The following is a 22,523-nucleotide window of genomic DNA, read 5'->3' on the forward strand; positions in this document are numbered from 1 at the left end:
CACAGCCTCACCGGTAGCCTGGAAAAGGGCGGCGATGTAGGATGCGGTATCAGCCGGCGTTGGTAAATGGAAACGCTGTGTGGTTGGGGCCTCCAGTTGGATAGACCGTTCGCCTGGTGCAAGTCTCTCGAGTTGATGCCGCTTCGGCGACTTGCGTGTCCATGAGGATAAAATGACGATGATAAGGATAACACAACACCCGGTAATCGAACCCGGGCGTTAGGCATGACATTACGTCGCGCTGACCACTCAGCTACCAGGGACGGACTGCCGGTGTTAGTGACCACGAACGATGACTACGATATATGTGATGAAAGCGTTTCAGTGATTGGATAATGTGGTCGTGTTGTTCCTTCATCTTTGTAGCCAGCTTTCCGAAAGGAGCACGCCATGATAGGTTGCCATGATCAGAGGCCTTTTAAAAGCCTTCTTCATCTTGCAGGTCCATCCCAGTACCCATACTCTGAACCGCCAAAGAAACTGGGATAGGCATGCTTATTCAAATACAGACATATGTAAACAGGCAGAACACGGCGCTGCGGTCGGCAACGCCTATATATCTCGCGCAGTTGTCAGCTCTGTACTGCTGCTACAATGGCAGGTTATCAAGACTTAAGTGAGTCTGAGCGTTGTAAGTCAGCGCACGAGCGATGGAACACAGCATCTCCGAGGCAGCGGTGAAGTGGAGATTTTCCCTTACGACCATTTCACAAGTGTATCGTGAATATGAGGAATCGGGTGAAACATCAAATCTCCGACATCGCTGCGGCCGGAGAAAGATCTTGCAAGAACGGGACCTACGACGACCGAAGAGAATCGTTCAACGTTATAAAAGAGCAACTCTTCTGCAAATTGCTGCAGATTTCATTGCTGGGCCATCAACAAGTGGCAGCGTGCGAACCATTCAACGAAACATCACCGATGTGGGCTTTCGGAGCCGAAGGCCTACTTGTGTACCTTTGATGACTGCACGACACAAAGCTTTAAGCCTCGCCTGGGCCCGTCAACAGCAACATTGGGCTGTTGATGACAGGAAACGTGTTGCCTGGTCGGACGAGTCTCGTTTCAAACTGTATCGAGCGCATGGACGTGTACGGGTATGGAGACCATCTCTTGAATCCATGAACCCCACACGTTCAGAAATGCTACAGAGTTACTCCAGGAACACTCTTCTGAGTTTAAACACTTCCGCTGTCCACCAAACATTATTAAACATATATGGGATGCCTTGCAACCTGGTGTCTACAAAAGATCTCGACCCTCTCGTACTCTTACGGGTTTGTGAACAGCCCTGCAGGATTCCCCCCAGCACTTCTCCAGACATTAGTCGAGTCCGTGCCACGTGGTGCTGCGGCACTTCTGCGTGCTCGCGGGGGCCCTGCACGATATTAGGCGGGTCTGCCAGTTTCTTTGGCTCTTGAGGGCGTTTTACGGTAGATACTGTTCCCATTAGTCCGTCATCAGTACTGTAGTTGCACAGAATTGAATTTCTTTTCCAGTGTATGCGCCCTAAGTAACAATTATTCACGTCCATTGTCAACTGCCAGAGCCTGCACCATTCATGAATCCTCTGAAGACCATCCTACAAATCGATACTGTCTCCTGGCGTCGCTAATTTATCACAGACAAAAGCGTCACGTGGGAACAGTCTTATAGAGCTTCCGATGCTTTCTTGTCAATCATTTATACACACAATTACGGTAATACCACACTTTCTTGGGGTTCTTTGGAAATTACGTTTACATCTATCGATTAAGTTTCGTTACGAGCGACGTGGTAAGTTCTGTTTGCAAGGAAATCTTGAAACCAGTGTCAAATCATGTCCGATACTCGGTAAACTTGTATTGTTTTTTCACTGAAGGCGAGTGCAGGATGGTGTAAAACGCCTTCCCGAAATCAAAGAACACGGCATCAATGTGAGCGCCGTTGCCTATAGCGCTATGGATCTCGTGGGGTGACAGAGCAAGTTGAGTTTCGCAAGATCTTCTGTTTGCGGAACCCATGTCTTGGTGCCCGTCACAGATCGCCGCCTATTCTCCGTTACGGACCGGCGAAGATCCCGACGTGCACGTTCTGTGACGTGGTGTGCACGTCCCACATCTTCTTGCCTACTGGTGCTTTTCAGACTGCTAGACGCTCACGACCGCTTCCGGTTCCCGAGACGCTATTCCCAGGAGCCGGACCATAACCATCTCGCCATTGCTAAAGTCGCTTTCCACACTGGAATTCTCCATTTGATTCCCATTATCGTCGTTGGAATCATTCCTCATCCTTTCATTTTTTTTTTTGAAATGTCGTACTGGTCCACGGATGCAAAATATTAACACGAATTCTTTCCACACGAATGGAAAAACTGTTAGAAGGCGGCCTCGAGGAAGATCAGTTTGGATTCCGTAGAAAGGCTACAACACGTGAGGCAATACTGACTCTACGGCTTATCTTAGAAAATAGATTAAGGAAAGGCAAATCTACGTTTCTAGCATTTGTAGACTTAGAGAAAGTTTTTGACAAAGTTGACTGGCATACTCTCTTTCAAATTCTGAAGGTGGCAGGGGTAAAATACAGGGAGCGAAAGGCTATTTACAGTTTGTACAGAAACCAGATGGCAGTTGTAAGAGCCGAGGGGCATGAAAGGGAAGCAGTAGTAGGGAAGGGAGTGAGACAGGGTTGTAGCCTCTCCACGATGTTATTCAATCTGTATATTGAGCAAACAGTAAAGGAAACAAAACAAAAATTCGGAGTAGGAATTACAATCTGTGGAGAAGAAATAAAAAATTGAGGTTCTCCGATGACATTGTAATTCTGTCAGAGACAGCAAAGGATCTGGAACAGTAGCTGAACGGAATGGACAGTGTCTTGAAAGGAGGACATAAGGTGAACATCAACAAAAGCATAACGAGGTTAATGGAATGTAGTCGAATTAAATGGGGTGATGCTGAGCGGAAATGAGACGGTTCAAGTAGTAAAGGAGATTTGCTATTTTGGGATCAAAGTAACTGATGATGTAGAGAGGATATAAACTGTAGACTGGCAATGGCTAGGAAAGCGTTTCTGAAGAAGAGAAATTTGTCAACATCGAGTATAGATTTACGAGGTGCATTCAAGTTCTAAGGCTTCCGATTTTTTTTTTTTTCTAATTAACTACTCAACCGAAATCGATGAAACTGGCGTTACTTCTCGACGTAATCGCCCTGCAGACGTACACATTTTTCACAACACTGACGCCATGATTTCAATGCAGCGGCGAAGGCTTCTTTAGGAGTCTGTTTTGGCCACTGGGAAATCGCTGAGGCAATAGCAGCACGGCTGGTGAATGTGCGGCCACGGAGAGTGTCTTTCATTGTTGGAAAAAGCCAAAAGTCACTAGGAGCCAGGTCAGGTGAGTAGGAAGCATGAGGAATCACTTCAAAGTTGTTATCACGAAGAAACTGTTGCGTAACGTTAGCTCGATGTGCGGGTGCGTTGTCTTGGTGAAACAGCACACGCGCAGCCCTTCCCGGACGTTTTTGTTGCAGTTCAGGAAGGAATTTGTTCTTCAAAACATTTTCGTAGGATGCACCTGTTACCGTAGTGCCCTTTGGAACGCAATGGGTAAGGATTACGCCCTCGCTGTCCCAAAACATGGACACCATCACTTTTTCAGCGTCGTTACACGCATTGCCAAACGCATTGAGGTTGACGGACATTATTTTGAGCATTTATTGCATTAATGTGGTATTTACAGGTAATCACGCTCTAACAGCATGCGTTCTCAGAACTGATAATTTCACAAAGGTACATGTATCACATTGGAACAACCGAAATAAAATGTTCAAAGGTTCCTATGTTCTGTATTTTAATTTAAAAAACCTACCTGTTACGAACTCTTCGTCTAAAATCGTGAGCCATATGTTTGTGACTATTACAGCGCCATCTATGACAAATCGAAAAAAGTGGTCCAATTAAAACATTCATATTTCTTTACGTACTACACGAATGTGTAATAAAAGATGGTGGTTCCAATTTTTTAAAAAACGCAGTTGATATCCGTTTGACGTACGGCAGCGCCATCTAGCGGGCCAACCATAGCGCCATCTGTTTTCCCCCTTCAAGCTAGGCAAGTTTCATTCTTTGTAATTTTCTCGTTTGACGCTTATTTCGTGAGACAATTGGCCCGGTCTTATTCAAAGGACCATCCTGTATTTTGTGACAGGCATGGTACACACTGTATGAGATGTGAAGCTGTCGCAATATTTTTGCACTGTGAAGATAATCATTGATCGGAACCAGCTGCCAATAAATAAATTGTAAGACAGCACAGTGCGTACCACGCATTTCTCCAAGTTTCTCGAATGTGGTTGTCGAATACAAGGCTGGCAGTGATGGCATTTGTGTGTGTGTGTGTGTGTGTGTGTGTGTGTGTGTGGTACTTGAAGTATGATCACCTTTGGTGATCTGTACTTCTGTAGAGTACGGTACAGGTAAAATATTTGCACATTTTATTTATTGCTTCAGTCAGCCATTGTTTGGGTACTCAACTGAGTCCTTGAACCACCTTTAATTTTGTTACCTTCACAGGGGGAACTGTAGGATAGATACCCTCTCCACGTCTTGATGTCTTGGTTTATGGAGGATCGAGCACCAGTGATTTGGGAACTTCGTATGTGTGTATTGGTGATGGTTTAACCGCCCGTACCAAACCTGTTTCGCGTTCAGTGCCTCGGAGGGCGTCCTTGTCGAAAGTCTTTGTGGCCTTGCCTTTCACTTTGTCTTTAAGGTATTTCTCGCCGAGGTCGCCGTGAAGACCTTGCTGCCTCACCCGTCAGGTGGCACCTGTGACCGAACGTAAACATGGATTTTGGAGGACTTACAGGTTCTTGTAGTTTCCTTTCAACGTTTTACCCCCCACGATATTGATCCGTACAGTAAAGTTGGCTCTACGGTCGCGTGGTAAGATTGCAGTTTTGTGCGCGGATTCAGATCTGTGGTCTCCAGGAATGGGATGAGTGCGCCCATCATTCTCAGTCCAGTTGTCTTCTTCTCTCGAATGGGTGTTGTACACTGTAGCTTCTTGTCAATATGGACGCCTAGGTATCTGGCCGCGTTTGAGCTTGGAACTGGTTGACAGACTACCGGAGGCTGTCATTAACATACTCCGTAGGTCTCCTCTTCGTAAATATCTTGTGAAGGATCACCTGTATGTTGTTGCCATGTGTCCACTTCTGCATCACACCCGGCTGGCCGGCCGTTGTGGCCGAGCGGTTCTAGGCGCTTCAGTCCGGAACCGCGCGACTGCTACGGTCGCAGGTTCCAATCCTGCCTCGGGCATGGATGTGTGTGATGCCCTTAGGTTAGTTAGGTTTAAGTAGTTCTATGTTCTAGGGGACTGATGACCTCAGATGTGAAGTCCCATAGTGCTCAGAGCCATTTTTTGAACACCCGGCTGGCGTTGCATTTGTGGGTCAGGCTTCTTTACAGTGGTTAGGAAAGCCGTGTCGTCTGTAAATATAGGCACCTGCTATACGGGAGGGGGGGAGGGGGCACTCAATCCTGTGCAAGCTTCTCCATCTCCGACTACCTACTGCAATCTACGTCCTTCTCAATTTACTGTCTTCACTGCTTGTACTCCCTATACGATTTTTTCCACCACATTTCCTCCAACACTAAACTAGTGATCGCTTGATGACTCAGAATGTATATTATCAATCTATTGCCTACTCTAGTCGCTTTGTGTCACAAATTTCTTTTCTCCTCAATTCTGTTCAGTAACTCTCAATGGTTACAAGATATAAGCATCAACTCTTCAGCATTCTTCTGTAATACCATATTTCAAAAGCTTCTATTCTCTTGTACTTTAATGTCTATATCGTCAATGTTTTACTGTCATATATAGCTACACTCGATACAAATACTCTGAGAAAAGTTCTCGAAAACTTAAATATGTATTCGATGTCACGACGTTTCTCATCTTCAGAAACGCTTTGCTTGCCGTTTCCAGTCTACATTTTATATCCTCTCTACTTAGGCCATCATCAGTTATTTTGCTGTCCAAATTGCAAAACTCATCTCCTGCTCTAAGTGTCTCGTTTCCTAATCTAATTCCCTCATCGTCTCCTTATTTAATTTTGCTACATTCCGTTACCTTTGTTTTGCTTTTGTTGATGTTCACATTATATCCTTCTTTCAAAACACCGTCCATTCCGTTCAACAGCCCTTCCAAGTCTTTTGCTATCTCTGAGAGAATTACTATGTCATCAGCAATCTTCAAAGTTTTTGTTTCTCTTCCCTGAGCTTTAATTCCTACTGGAAATTTTTTATCGGTTTCCTTTACTGTTTCTTCAAAGTGTAGATTGAATAACATTGGGGATAATCTACAACCCTGTCTCACTCTCTCCTCAACTTCCCTTTCATACCCCTCGACTCTTATAACTGCTGTCAGGTTTCTGCACAAGTTGTAAATAGCCTTTAGGATTTCAAAGACAGTATTCCAGTCGACATTGTCAAAAGATTTTTCTACGTCTAGAAATGTTATAAATGTAGGTTTGCCTTTCCTTAATTTACCTTCTAAGGTAAGTCGTACGGCCATTGCTGCCTTGCGTGTTCCTACATTTCTCCGGAAACCAAACTTATGTTCACCGAGGTTGGCCTCTGTTTTTACATTCTTATGTCAACAATACTTCGTTAAAAAGTAGCGGCGAGATAACTGAGCCCTGAGGAATTCCCGAACGACAGGTCGACTCGAGTTTTGGTCGTCGATGCGGTTTCGGTATTCAAGAAAGTTGTTGATTATCTTGAAATAGCAGTTTCCGAGTGGCGTGGTCTGTCGTAATTGATTATCACATTTTGGCGGCAAAGTTTATCATAGGCCTTTGGAAAGCACGGGAAATTCCAATGGTCGAGTTCTCGTTGTTGAAATTGTCTTGTACCGCTTCGGTTATCCGCAGTACAATGAATTCCACTGAGAACTTCTGAAACCCAAACTGATCGGGTCGTGTAGCGTTGTGAGTGATAAGAACTTTTTGAATAAGCCTACTCTTTCGAGTACCCTTCCCAATGTCAGGAGCAGACATGTCGGTCGGGAGTTTTCCGGTTGGGAGATATCTCTTTCTGGCTTGTAGCCACCTTCCACGACTGCAGGAAGTGTCCCGGCATCAAGCAACTGTTGGTAATCTAGTAAGTAGTGTTGTGGGTTTCCGTCATAAGTGATCGCAAGGTGTCTGGTACGCTTACACAGTTCCTTGCCACGTGCCCACTACGCTAGCAGGCGGCACTCAATTTTGCATTGGGTTGTAGTATAATTTTTTGACTCATCACTGCTAATTACGAGAGCGTCCTGAAAAGTAATACCTTCGAATTTGTTTGTGAAATCTCTTATGTTTTTTTTTAAATAAAACAAACCTTATTAACATTCTAAATCTTTATTCTTCACGTCTACATTATATTTGCAGTCCTCTGCCGCTAGAGGGCTCCGAACTGCAGTGCACAATATGGCGTTGTGTATCGTAACTATGTCAATGCATCCTGTGAACGAGTTTCTGGCCGCAGAAAGCTTTGTCCACTCATGGAGAGCTGTCCTTCAGCATAGCAATACCACACAATACACGATCGCTGCGACATCTCAACAATCCTGCGCCTTGGGTTTACTATAATCGATTATGGTCGGTACAGTAGCGACTCGGCTCCGTTCGATTTCCGTCTGTTTCCATAACTGCCCTTCTTGGACTTTACTTTGGTAATGATGAAGCGGTGCAAGCAATAGTGAGGTTGTGACTGTCAACGAAGTTAAACATTTTTACAGTGACGGTATAAAAAAACTGGTCTCTCTTTGGGAGAAATGTGTTCGTCGTTATGGTGAGTTTGTTGACAAATAAATGTGTAGGCATAAAGAATAATGATGTAGAATGTTAATAACGTTTGTTTTATTTTAAAATGTTTAAGGGTGCTCACAGGAAAAATTACTTTCCGGCAGGCCCTCGTACAGTAGGCTTAAAATAACATTTAGACACCATACTGAAAAGAAAATATCATAATTAACCATGTGGTGGTGGAACCAGTGAATGAGTTTTAATACACCACTGGCCATCAAAATTGCTACACCAAGAAGAAATGCAGATGAGAAACGGGTATTCATTGGGCAAATATATTATACTAGAACTGACATGTGATTACATTTTCACGCAATCTGGGTGCATAGATCCTGAAAAATCAGTACCCAGAACAACCGCCTCTGGCCGCAATAACGGCCTTGATACGCCTGGGCATTGAGTCAAACAGAGCTTGGATGGCGTGTGCACGTACAGCTGCCCATGCAGCTTCAACACGCACAGTTCATCAAGAGTAGTGACTGGCGAATTGTGACGAGCCAGTTGCTCGGCCACCATTGACCAGACGTTATCAATTGGTGAGATATCTGGAGAATGTGCTGGCGAGGGCAGCAGTCGAACATCTTCTTTATCCAGGAAAGCACGTACAGGACCTGCAACGTGCGGTCGTGCATTATCCTGCTGAAATGTAGGGTTTCGCAGGGATCGAATGAAGGGTCGTAACACATCTGAAATGTAACGTCCACTGTTCAAAGTGCCGTCAGTGCGAACAAGAGGTGACAGAGACGTGTAACCAGTGGCACCCCAAACCATCACGCCGGGTGATGCGACAGTATGGCGATGACGAATACACGCTTCTAGTGTGCGTTCACCGCGATGTCACCAACGCGGATGCGACCATCATGATGCTGTAAACAGAACCTGGATTCATCCGAATAAATAACGTTTTGCCATTAGTGCACCCAGCTTCGTCGTTGAGCACACCATCGCAGGCGCTCCTGTCTGTGATGCAGCGTCAAGGGTAACCGCAGCCACGGTCTCCCAGCTGATAGTCCATGCTGCTGCAAACGTCGTCGAACTGTTCGTGCAGATGGTTGTTGTCTTGCAAACGTTCCCATCTGTTGACTCAGGGATCGAGACGTGGCTGCACGATCCGTTACAGCCATGCGGATAAGATGCCTGTCATCTCGACTGCTAGTGATACGAGGCCGTTGGGCTCCAACACGGCGTTCCGTATTACCCTCCTGAACCCACCGATTCCATATTCTGCTAACAGTCATTAGATCTCGACCAACGCGAGCAGCAATATCGCGATACGATAAACTGCAATCGCGATACGCTACAATCCGACCTTTATCAAAGTCGGAAACGTGATGGTACGCATGTCTCCTCCTTACACGAGGCATCACAACAACGTTTCACCAGGCAACGCCGGTCAACTGCTGTTTGTGTATGAGAAATCGGTTGGAATCTTTCCTCATGTCAGCACGTTGTAGGTGTCGCCACCGACGCCAACCTTGTGTGAATGCTCTGACAAGCTAATCATTTGCATATCACAGCATCTTCTTCCTATCGGTTAAATTTCGTCTGTAGCACGTCATTTTCGTGGTGTAGCAATTTTAGTGGCCAGTAGTGTATTTGGGCAGTTGACTACAAAGATTAAACAGGCAGAAAAACAAGTAAACAGAATATTAAATCGTCCTGGAATGATTCTTGTAAATTACTAAGAGTTCCCAGAACTACGCTTTTGATATAATTGAGAAGTTTACAATCAGTATGTATTGATTTGTCGGAGGCAGACATGGACTTTTTATGCGAGACCCATTCAAAAATTAAGGGTTGTTTAGCGAGTGATAGAGATGTTCTGTTGCGAAGAAAAAAAAAGAAGTTCCACGTTGTGGCCTTTATGGACCACTCGGATCCGACCGACCGCCGTGTCATCGTGAGACAGTGACGTCACTGGGTGCGGTATGGAGAGGCGTTGGTTCAGTACACTCCTCTCCCGGCCTTCGTCGCCTTTCTTGACGTTGCAGCCTCTGCTTTTAATCGATCAGCTCATCTATTGGCATCTTGCAGCTGATTGTACGCCGTTCCAGTCCTTGCAGAAAGGAAGAATCCCTGGAAATACTAGAAATGGAACCGAGGTCCTTGTCATAGCAGCGAGATGCCCTGACCACCCAGTTAAGGAGCTGAACCGTAATTTCGACGACAGAGACTAAAACGAAGAAATATATCACGCAGGTGAATGGATGGCGACTGGTATAACGACGGTCTTTGCCGAATTCCAAGGAATAAGAAAATACTGAAACGATAGACAGACGAAAAGTGGATAGATGGCATGAGGAAACTTGCATATAAAGGTGTAGACAAGGACGCCATCCAACAGTGAGTGTCAAAGGACTCGTGGTAATGGCGGGATTGATTACTTACAATTCTTAGGTGCAGTTATGACAGAGCAGACATTATTGACGATCCAGAGCCGTACGAAATGTTTCGCAATCAATTCACTGACCACAAATTCCTTGACATCACCCGTATTCAGTATACATTTGCTACCCAGTAGTGGGACAAGGAATGAGAGAGGAGAAAGACTAATTGAGTTCTGTAATAAATTTCAGCTAGTACCAGCGAATTCCCAGTTCAAGAACCATAAGAGAATGAGGTATACTTGGAAGGGCGGGTGATACGGGAAGATTTTAGTTAGATCACACCATGGTCAGAGAGAGATTCCGAAATCAGATACTGGACTGTAAGGCGTGCCCAGGAGCTGAGATACACTCAGAGCAATATGTAGTAGTGATGAAGAGTAGGCTAAAGTTTAGGAGATTCGTCAGGAAGAATCAATACTCAAAGAAGTGGGAGACAGAAGTGCTAAGGGGTGACGAGATGCGTTTGAAGTTCTTTAAGGCTATATATACAGCAATAAGGAATGGCTTAGTAGGCAGTACAGTTGAAGAGGAATGGACATCTCTGAAAAGGGCAATCACAGAAGTTGGAAAGAAAAACATTGGTACAAAGAAGGTAACTGCCCAGAAACCTTGGCTAACAGAAGAAATACTTCAGTTGATAGATAAAAGAAGAAAGTACAAAAATTATAAGGAAATTCAGGAATATAGAAATACAAGTACCTGAGGAATGAAATAAACAGGAAGTTCAGGAAAGCTAAGACGAAATGGCTGCATGAAATATGTCAAAAATCTAAAAAGAAATGATAGTCGGAAGAACTGGCTCAGCATATAGTAAAGTCAAAACAACCTTCGATGAACTTAAAAGCAAGGGTAGTAACATTAAGAGTGCAACGGGAATTCCACTGTTAAATACAGAGGAGAGAACGGATAGGTGGAAAGAGTACATTGAAAGTCCCTAAGGCGCGGAAGATTTGTCTGATGTGATAGAAGAAGAAACACGAGTCGATTTAGAAGAGATAGGGGATCCAGTATTAGAATTTAAAACAGCTTTGGAGGAGTTGAGATCAAATTAGGCAGAAGGAAAAGATAACGTTCCATCAGAATTTGTAAAATGATTGAGGGAAATGGCAACAAAACGACTATTCACGTTGGTGTGTGGAATAGAAAAGAAAATTGAATATTTGTTAGATGACGATCAGTTTGGCTTTAGGAAAGGTAAGGCCATCAGAGAACCAATTCTGATGTTGCAGTTGATAATGGAAGTGACACTAAGACAAATCTAGACACGTTCATAGGAGTTTTCGATCTGGAAAAAGCATTCGATAATGTAAAATGGTACAAGACGTTCGAAATTCTGAGAAAAATAGGGATAAGGTATGGGGAGAGACGGGTCATATACAATATGTGAAGAACCAAGAGGGAATAATAAAAGTGGACGACAAAGAACGAAGTGATTGGATGAAAAAGGGTGTAATACAGGGAGGTAGACTTTTACCGCTACTGTGCAATCTATACATCGAAGAAGCAATGACAGAAATAAAAGAAAGATTCGGGAGTGGCATTAAAATTCAAAGCGAAAGGATATTAATGATACGATTGGCCGATGACATTTGTATCCAGAATGAAAGTGAAGAAGAGCTGCACGATCTGCTGAATGTAATGAACAATCTAATAATGAGCGCAGAATATGGATTAAGAGTAAATCGAAGAAACCCGAAAGTAATGAGAAGTAGCGGAAATTAGAACAGTGGGAAACTTAGCGTCAGGATTGATGGACACGAAATAGATAAAGTTAAGGGATTCTGCTACCTAGACAGTAAAATAACAAGTGACAGACGGAGCGAGGAGGACATGAAAAGAAATGGCAGAAAGGGCATTCCTGGCGAGAGAAGTCTACTAGCGTCAAACATGGGCCTTAATTTGAGGCAGAACTAATGTACATTTGGAGCACAGCGGTGTATAGTAGCGAAACGTGGTCTGTGGGGAAACCGGAGCAGAAGAGAATCGAAGTAATTGAGATGTAGTACTACAGACGAATGTTGAAAATTAGGTGGATTAATGAGATAAGGAATGAGGAGGTTCTGTGCAGAATCGGAAGGGAATATGTGGAAAACACTGACAAGAGGAAGGATGATAGGCCATCTGTTAATACATGAGGGAATGACTTCCACGGTAATAGAGGGAGCTGTAGAAGGCAAAAACTGTAGAGCAAGACAGATATTGGAATACGTCGCGCAGATAACTGAGGACGTAGGTTGCAAGGTCTACTCTGAGATGAAGAGGTCGACACAGGAAAGGAATTCGTGGCGGACAGCATCAAGCCAGTCAGAAGACTGACGACTCAACAAAAGTGGCGTACGAAAATTTGTACCAGACCGGGACTCGAACCCGAGTTTTCCGCCTATCGCGAGCAGTCGCCTTAACAACTCCGGCTATCCGCGCAAGCTCCCCGTATCGACCCAGACTTCGTATGTCACACTGTATACACCTTAAAATCTATACCTAATACAGCTGATGGCAAGGAATTCGCAGCCAGCAAATTAATTTCGTAGTATTTCGTACAGTACACCTTAAAATCTATACCTAATACAGCTGATGGCAAGGAATTCGCAGCCAGCAAATTAATTTCGTAGTATTTCGTACAGCCGTGAATCGTCAACAGTTGTCAGCTGTTCCAGACACGCATGTAAGCGTGACGAGCCTCACGGTCTCTCTTGTGGGAATCCAAGTGTGGTGACACAGACCTTTGCCAACCCCACCGGCGTCTCGCAGTGGGCAACGGAAGCGCTCGTTTCCGACAGACGCCGACAGCGGTCGCGCGGGGGCCCGGCGGAACCGATGAGGCGTACCCACTGAGCCGCTGGCCGGCGGCAGCTACACGGCCCTGTCCGTGTCGCAGTCTTCCGTCAAAGGAAGGGAGACTTCGACCTCAAGAGTTAATAGGCCTAACACAATGTATTTAAATCTTAAAACAGGTTTATTGCATGGGCCAACCAAAAAACTTCTTCATGACAATTACAAGCTGGAAGTCTACAGAATTTTTTACTTAAAAGTATATTTGTTTACACTTTTGGCAGCAGTCTGAAGTTTGCGATCGTTCTTTACAAATTGGACATATTCATCACACGTGTAACAAAAATTAACACTTATTTGTAGTTCTAGATTGCGACGGCTCCTATCACCAGATCATTTGCTGTTCATCAAAGAAAAAATCCCTTCAGTGTGAGCATTGGATGCTGGTATACTCAGAACATTAGCCAACAACTTATTTATCTCCTTGGCTTTAATTCCTTTGGCCTCTGCCTCAATCATCACGGATACCCACTTTTCAACTGTGCTACCGTCGGTGGCAGTTATTGTATTTATTAAAACGGGTGTTCAAAACGTCTCTCCGCAGTGCCGTGTGATTGTTCGCCTGCCAGGGTTACTTCCCTTCAAGTGGACTCTCCCAACATTCCACTGTTTCGTTTATCCCAGCCAGCGTCAGTAGTGTCGTTGGTGTGTGTCGTTACGTGATGACGTGAACGTTTGTGTTCAGTACCTTTGCTCCTTTCTTTCGTTTTTGTCACGGTTAAAATGCTAACCATTGAAGAACGTGTGTTTTTACTCGAACAAGTGTTCAAAGCTGGCGGTAAATACACAGTTCCAGTTGGACAAACATTTAATTCAGTTTTCCCGGAGACAACACTCCCACATCGCGATACTGTGCGAGATTTGATTAACAAATTGCGACGTACGGGTTCAGTGACAGATGCACCGAGAAGTGGTCGTCCTAGCGTTTTGTCTGATCACAAACTACTCTATATTTCCGATAAAACGTCCATGACTCCGAACAAGTCAGTAAGAAAACTCGCCCATGAAATCGATGTTAGTGTGGAAACGGCCCACACAGCTGTAAGGAAAAAATTAGAACTTTTCCCATACAAAGTGACAGTCGTGCAAGAACTCAAACATACTGATCATGGCAAGAGACTGCATTATTGTCAATGGTTCAAAAATTTCGTTCAACAAAATGGAACGGATATTCTTAATCACACGTTTTTCACTGATGAGGTGTGGTTTCATGAACTCGCAAAATTCTCGTATGTGGAGTACTGGAAATCCATTGCGTATTCATGAGGAACCACTTCATTCTGTGGAAATAGGAGTTTGGATTGCAATTTCTAGACGTCGGATTGTGGGTTCCATATTTTTCAACGAAACAGTAAACGCACAACGATACTGCAGTTCTGTGCCCATTCATAGGAGAACTTGTGTTAAGTGAAATACTGAACGGTTATTTTCAAGAAGATGGTGCATCCGCGCATACAGCTCCCGTTTCAATGTCGCTGCTTGCTGATGTTTTTGGTGATTGCATAATTTCACAGGGACTTTGGCCTCCACGATGGCCTGACCTAACAACACCTGACGTTTTCTTCTGGGGTGCAGCGAAAGCAACTGTCTATAAAAACCGTCCAAAATCCATCGGTGAATTGAAAACTGCAATATCCACTTTCACTGCTTCTGTCACAGAAGAAATGTTACAGCTTGTGTTTGGAAACATGATTAGACGAATTGAATTGTGTATTCAACAACAGGGGGGACACTTTCTTCATTTAATGTAAAAATTTGTAATTAAAAATGAATATTCAATAAATTAGTAACTTGTATTTCACTGGGTTTCATTTCGGTATATTCACTGCGGCATACGGCACGCACGGCTAACAATCACACGGCACCTCGGATAGACTTTCTGAACACCCCGTATTTTTCAAAGAACAAAATTCATTGTACAGGTTATCCTCATTTATGTCTACCTGAGTTTGAGTAAGCATGTTCTGAAAATCACTAAAATTAACCGAATTCTTCAGGGACAATGGGAGCAAGGACTGAATTGTAGCATTGTCAGGAATGTTTACCTTTTCTGCAATGTAAGTATGAAAGGTATCTTAAAATTCAATAAGATTATTTTGATTTCTCTTCTGAATCTTGTGTGCATTGCTTCCAAGAAACGAGTCATCTTTTCTTTGCAAAATTTTCTTTGACAAACCTTCAATGGCACTACAAGACTCCGTTACAGTTAAATCTGACATCTCTAGATATTTTGAGGTTCCCAAAATAATATTTCCAATGTAAGAAAAAGATTGAGGATGTGTTTCGGGCCTTCGCATTTTGCTTGGATCCTCGTCACTAAAATACGATTTCAAAGCTTTAGGTGTTTCATTTGTGCTTTGAAAATAACTTACTATTGGTTCCCAGTTCTTTATTAGCCTATTAACAGCTGGTGTGAGGGACAGCCAACTAGTAGGCACATGCCTTAAAATTTCACACCAGTCAGTGCCAACAAAATTAAAATAAGATATTAATTCTTCCCTGAATTTTGCTGACACTGGAAAGTGTCCATAAATCTTAACAACTATCATTTGTATGTCTACATCTAATACATCAGAAGCATATTTAGTGCCACTATGTATTATATGATTTTTGCAGTTTGCTTTAAATATTTTGTTACTTTTCTCACTCAGCAATTTCTTCACGGATGTATTTTTACCATAATTGACACTAGCATTATCGCCACTATGAGACGAAATGTTATTTACATTTAATGAATGAGATTCAAGACTGTTTTCTGGAAAAGCATGAATACCACTAGCACTCTCATGTGCTTGTTCGACAAAATGTAATAATTTATTTCTGATGCCAACACAAGGTTCAGTCCTGATTACTACAGGAAACATTTTTCTGTTCTTGAAATTCGGCGCATCTGAAACCACAGAACGAAAGGTGCTGCTCTTCTCTGGACCATCAAGCACATCTAAGACATTACTTACATTTCTAGGCGGTAATACGTTTTTTTACAACAGACTCTGCTTTCGTCCTACCGCCACGTTTTTTTGGCCAAAAATGGCTCTGAGCACTACGGGACTTAACTTCTAAGGTCATCAGTCCCCTAGAACTTAGAACTACTTAAACCTAACTAACCTAAGGACATCACACACATCCATGCCAGAGGCAGGATTCGAACCTGCGACCGTAGGGGCCGCGCGGTTCCAGACTAGCGCCTAGAACCGCTCGGCCACCACGCCCGGCTTTTTTCGCCACATCCGAATCCATAAATATGTTCTTTGCAAGTTTATTTGCACGGTCCATGCTAATATAACTAAGGTTGTGTTTCACTGCACGATACACAAACGATAACTCACCCACTGCAACTTTGTCGTATTCAACACTACTGGGACTGTCAGTTGGGCACTGAAAATAGCTGGATATCTTAGATGCGTCACTTCCCCTAACTCCGCTTTTGTGTCCTTCAGGGTTGGCGTGCTCCCGACACACTGTGCCACGCGGAATTGGCGCTTGCAAAGGCTGCAATACGCTTTAGAATTTTACAGGATTAACCCATAAATGAGTTTCTTCCCATTTCTTCTGGTACGTGCAGAAGTACTTTTCCTCTCTTTTTATGCCGAGTTTTGGATTCTTCCATTTCGCGTAACTCGGAATAGGCGGAACGACAAAGAAACAAAATAATCGCAACGTGACTCGCGACACCGTGTTATGTTTTGTGTTCCGTACATATCGATGTGGATAAAATATCGGTAATACTGTGGCATATCGATTAATCGATGTTGTAACGATCGTCTAGCAACGAGATTAGAAAAAATGCGGCAGACTGAAATCTTAATCGATGTCATTTTCTCAAATACGGGAGATTGTATCTCTCGTATAACGGGAGTATGCTTAAAAACTCAGAATAATACGGGAGTTCCCGTATAATACGGGAGAGTTGGCAACCCTGTTTCAGTCTTAGCCTTCTGCTCGTGCATTAATATCGGTGGGAGCCTCACACTGCACGACAATCATTAGTTTACCTCTTGTAATAGCTGGACTTTACTGCTGTTTGTTCTTTTGCAAAGTTTCATCGGAATGCTCGGAGTAAGCTGTAAGTTAAGTAAATCTTCTGTTCACTGTGTATACGCGTTTGCTGATCATTTCTGCTCGTGTCCAGCTTCGAGCCCACCTCACTTTACCGATTCGTACGAAGTAGTACACAACACTGAGTAACGTTGCGAGCATTAGGCTACGATAGGAGGATGTAGACAGTGTGACATGAACGTTTGGGACGATCCACGGAGTATGCGCGATAACTGAAGTGGTTAAGGCGATCGATCGCGATAAGCGGCTGATCCGGGTTCGAGTCCCATTGAGGCACAAATTTTTAAATGTCACTATTGGCCAGTAAATCTCTAATACAGCTGATGACAAGGTATACGTAATCAGCGAGTTAATTTCGAAGTTAGACCGGTATTACATTATCAAAAATGGTTCAAATGGCTCTGAGCACTATGGGACTTATCATCTATGGTCATCAGTCCCCTAGAACTTAGAACTACTTAAACCTAACTAACCTAAGGACATCACACAACACCCAGTCATCACGCGGCAGAGAAAATCCCTGACCCCGCCGGGAATCGAACCCGGGATATTACATTATCAAATTCCGTTGTCAAATATGTGATCAAATATCCGTCAAATATATTTGACAAAGATCTCTGACGTGGCGCTAAAAAGGGGTATTACACTGTCATCATATTTTTCGTCAAAGTTCAAGATGGCTGACAACAACAGTTTGTTATTACCCGCAGCAGTTGCATGTACCACAATTGCACTGTGTGCACATGCGGAAGAGAAGCGGGGGGGGGGGGGGAAGTAACGTACCTTGGTGAAGCTGTGGGTTGTACGACGACACGTTAAAAGCATTCAACATTACGTGAGCTTACGGTGGAGGACGTCAGGTTGTACGTCAGTTACTTAAGAATGGAGGACGATACATTTCAGTATCTGCTCAGTGAAGTGTATCCTCATATCACAAAGCACAATACTCACTTAAGAACTGCTGCTATATCTGCAGAAGACAGGCTCACTGTAACACTCCGATTACTTGCAACAGGAGGGAGTTAGATTAGGTCAGGTCTCCCATCTTCTTAATCTATTTCTGTATTCAGGGTGCCTCACGTTGTAAAGCGCCTCATCAGCTTCATATATCTCTATTAATTTTGCGGTTGTCGGTACACTCGAATTGTATTTACCAGCAATGTTTATAAAAACACTACAGATGACAGAACGCTGCAGCGTAACATGTCACATTGAAGTGAACAGAAGACAAGCGACTTCTTTGATCAAATCTACTGCGAGGCCCTAGATTTGATCGAATTTATTTGACGACAGACGAGATTTGACAAAGTTCCCTATTACACCATCAACTTTCTTTGACAAAGAAATCTGACAGTGTAATATCGGCCATACCTACGATTTCCGTTATGGCCGTTGAGAGCGAGTTCTTGACCCCCTCTCCCTCCCTTTCAGTAAACTGTCTGCGCATGACGCGTCAGAATGTAACTAGAGCGGCAATCTCGTACTTTTGAATCTCCCTCTTGAAGTTAAATTTGTGTGGCGTCGGACGTGTTTTCCAGGACTGGTGTGGAGCCTGTTTGAGGCAGCTGGAGCCTCCAGCAGAGCGTCCCTGACCCAGGCAGCTGTAGCCCTGGCGGGGGGTGGGGGTCGGCCGTGAGAACAGCCACAGCCGGCTCCGCGCCAGGCCCAGACGCCGCTGCTTTTTTGTTTGCAGCGCATGCGCGCCACGGCGCGGCGCATTCGCGCGGCATCTGTGCGGCCGTGCGTGACGTCAGCCGTGGCGGTTGCTGGTACAGTGACCCCGTGGCCCGCTCAAGGCCAGCCGCAGCCTCAAGCCACGCCCAGCAGTAACTCATCCGTCTTCCTACTCACCTCACGCCCCAATCTCTCACATTTGAATATGCCTTTTTTCTCCCACAGTGGCGTCAAAAGAGACGGAGGCGAAATCGTCGATTGACGCGCTTCGGCAAAGAAGGAAACAATTGTATCCGTTCTCGACGAAGTCAAAACGACTTCTGATGGTTAAACTGTTTGGCGCACCCAGATTCAACGCTTTGCAAGATCCTCCGTACCTGCTACCAGTGATCATAAGGGTGTGATAGCAACTGTGACTACGGGTTTAACAAGGAATGTTGTGAAAAACAGGTAAATACCTGTGGTTAGCAAAAGTGACAGTATACAAACTGCGGAGTATCTGAATAGTCAACATCAAATATACAGTACTGATCACGAAGATGTGGAGCAAAAATAGAAAAAAAAGACCTCAGAAGCATCGTTCAATATGCCTCAGTACGTTCCGAGCAACGTCATGAGGGATGGGAAAGCCCCACTGCGGTTTAAAAGTCGTATTAGAAAACTGCTACGTAAATAAAGAGATCATCAGATCTTCAAGAGAAGTAACACTACGCTACCAAAAGACGAACGGGGCGAAATGAGAACAATGATAGAAGGGTTCAGTGACTCTGACAGCAAAATTTACTCAGCCGATCTAGATACAAACCTTAAGCGGTTTTGATCTTACGTAAAATCAGTGGGCGATTCGAAGTCCTCTGTTGATTCACCAGGTGACAATACTGACGCCGAAACAGGACGCAGAAACGGCTGAAATACTTAATTCCGTCTTTCGAAATTGTTTCACCGCGGAAGATCGTAACACGGTCCCTCCTTATACTCAGGGTACGAACGTCGAAATGGCAGCCAACGAGATGACCGATCGTGGAACAGAAAAGCAGCCGGAATCGCTTTGTAGCAGAAAGGCATCAGGGTCAGATGAGATGCCTGTAGGATTCTACAAAGATAATGCGAAAGAATTTGTTCCTCTTCTAGAAGCAGTTTATCGCCGATTATGACGTTTATGGAGAACTAAAATCTCCACTATAAAAATCAACATGGGTTCTGCAAACAGAAAACTTCAAAACTCAGCTCGGTCTGTTCCTCCATGAGATCCATAGCGCCGCAGACAACGGCGCTGAGGTTTTGCCGTGTTGCTTGACTTTAGGAAGTGATTTGACAGCTTCCCGCAATGGCATTTGCTGAAGAAAATACGAGCTTACCGGACCAAATTTGAGACTGGATTCAAAACTTCCTTGCAGACAGGACTCAACACGCCGCTCTTAACGGAACAAAATCGACAGTTGTAAATGGAATTTCCTGAATAGCTCAAGGAAGTGTGGTAGAAACGTTACTGTTAACAGTTTGTGTAAATGATGTACCAGAAGGTGTCGGAAGGTCTTTAAGACCGTTCGCCGTGCGGTTGTCTATAGGAATGTAATAACCGCAGAAGACAGTATCTATATGAAGAAAGAACTGCAAAGGATTGATGAATGGTGCGGGCTCTAGCAGTCGACCCTGAATGTAAATAAATGTAATGTGTTACATTACATACACAGCAAGCATACACAGAAAAAGAAATTCACTAGTGCGCTACTACAATATTGATGACATGTTGCTGGGAACAGTAGCGACCGTAAAATATCTAGAAGTATCTATCCGGAGCTACCTTAAGTGGAATGACGACGTAAAAGAGATGATAGGAAAATCAGATGCCAGACTGAGAGTCATAGAAACAATCTTAAGGAAATGTAGAAGACAGTGGCTTACAAGGTGCTTCTTCGACAGATTCTTCACTATTGCTCATCAATCTGGGATCCTTACGACGTGGAGAGATGGCTGACAGAGAGAAGGTCCAATGGATTGCAGCACAAATTTTTAAATGCCACTATTGGCCAGTAAATCTCTACCTAATATAGCTGATGACAAGGCATACGTAATCAGCGAGTTAACTTCGAAGTCAGAGTCAGATACTGAACAAATTCCAGGGGCAGACGTTACACGACAGCCGTTGTGCATCTCGGAGATGATGGCGTCTGGTTTATGGCGCCCTCAACTGCGCCGTCATCAGCGTCCATACAAAGTCTCAGTTTTTACACAGTCCAATTTTTTACGCAGTCCAGTCGAGCAACTATGATGATGATGATGAGATGATGAGGACAACACAAACACCCAGTTCCCGGGTACATAAAATCCTCAACCCGACCGGGAATCGAACTTGGGACCCCGTGATCCAGACGGAGCAACGCTAGGCACTAGACCGCGAAGTACGGACGCAGGGCGGAGAGGTTTACTATTGGAATTTCGAGAGAGCACTTCACGGGAAGAGTCGAAAAAACTCTTCTCTCCTGCTAGACGTTCAGCTGCTTTGCGTCCGGCCAAATGTATTAAAGACCGACTTTTCCGGTTTTGGATAGGCTTCTTAGCGATGAAGCAGGGAACGCAGAACTAAAGCCCTCCCTCAGTTAATGACACGTAAGCGCAAGGAAGAAGTGTGAGAAGGAATAAGGAGGTAACAATACCAATTACTGAAACTGGCGGAGTATTGCTTTGCAGTTGCAGGTCACAATGCCTATTTCGAAAAGATCTTCTCTTCCGTAAACGGCCTATGGACGAAGGAAAGCAATAAATTGCAAACTTACACAGTTACAAAGATTATCTTGTTGCATAACTTCAAATTATCGTGTGAAGAGTTGCAGGAAATGTTTTCCGAGAAAAATACCGCTCCTGATAAACGGAATTCAAATGACAGACATTAATATTTAATTCTTTATTTTTTCACTAGCGCCTTAGTCCCGTATCTTTGCGCAGGGTCGGCATGGTTAATTCCTGCCGCCACACCATACCCTAGGGATGGAATTGGTGTACCCCAAATGTCTGCGTCGAGTGTAACGATGAAATAGTGCGAATGTGTTTCAAATGTCTGCGAGGGATGTAACTGAGGCGGGACGTGAGGACCAGCCCAGCATTCACCTAGCAGGATGTGGAAAACCGCCTAAAAACCACATCCAAACTGGCCGGCACACCGTCCATCTTCGTTAATCCGCTGGGCGAATTCGATCTGGGGCCAGCGCGCATTAGCGCTCGCGGCTAAGCTGTCGGGCCACATTAATACTTAATTAGAAGTTGTTATTATTTCTTTGTAAGTCAACTGAAATTGCCATGAGTATCTATTCTTTTCCGTCCCAGTAGGATAAATGTCTAATGAAGAAATTGTAGTTTATTTTGGCATAAGATTATCTTAGGCAGAAAACTGCGGAGTTAAGAAGAGTGATCACTTGGTTGCTATCATATTCGCCAGATTTGTTAACTGATTTTTTTTAGTTTAAATGCGTTTAAGGTCGATCTCGCAAAAGAGCGTAACTGATAGTTAATAAACTATTCGAAGGAGTTAAGTGACGCTGTTTCTGTTAAAAACAGGTAGTCTGGCTTTTAGGGCAAAAGGTGTGGCTAAATACACTCCTGGAAATGGAAAAAAGAACACATTGACACCGGTGTGTCAGACCCACCATACTTGCTCCGGACACTGCGAGAGGGCTGTACAAGCAATGATCACACGCACGGCACAGCGGACACACCGGGAACCGCGGTG

This window comes from Schistocerca cancellata, chromosome 10 (genome assembly GCF_023864275.1).
Source record: "Schistocerca cancellata isolate TAMUIC-IGC-003103 chromosome 10, iqSchCanc2.1, whole genome shotgun sequence".
NCBI classification, from domain to species: domain Eukaryota; kingdom Metazoa; phylum Arthropoda; class Insecta; order Orthoptera; family Acrididae; genus Schistocerca; species Schistocerca cancellata.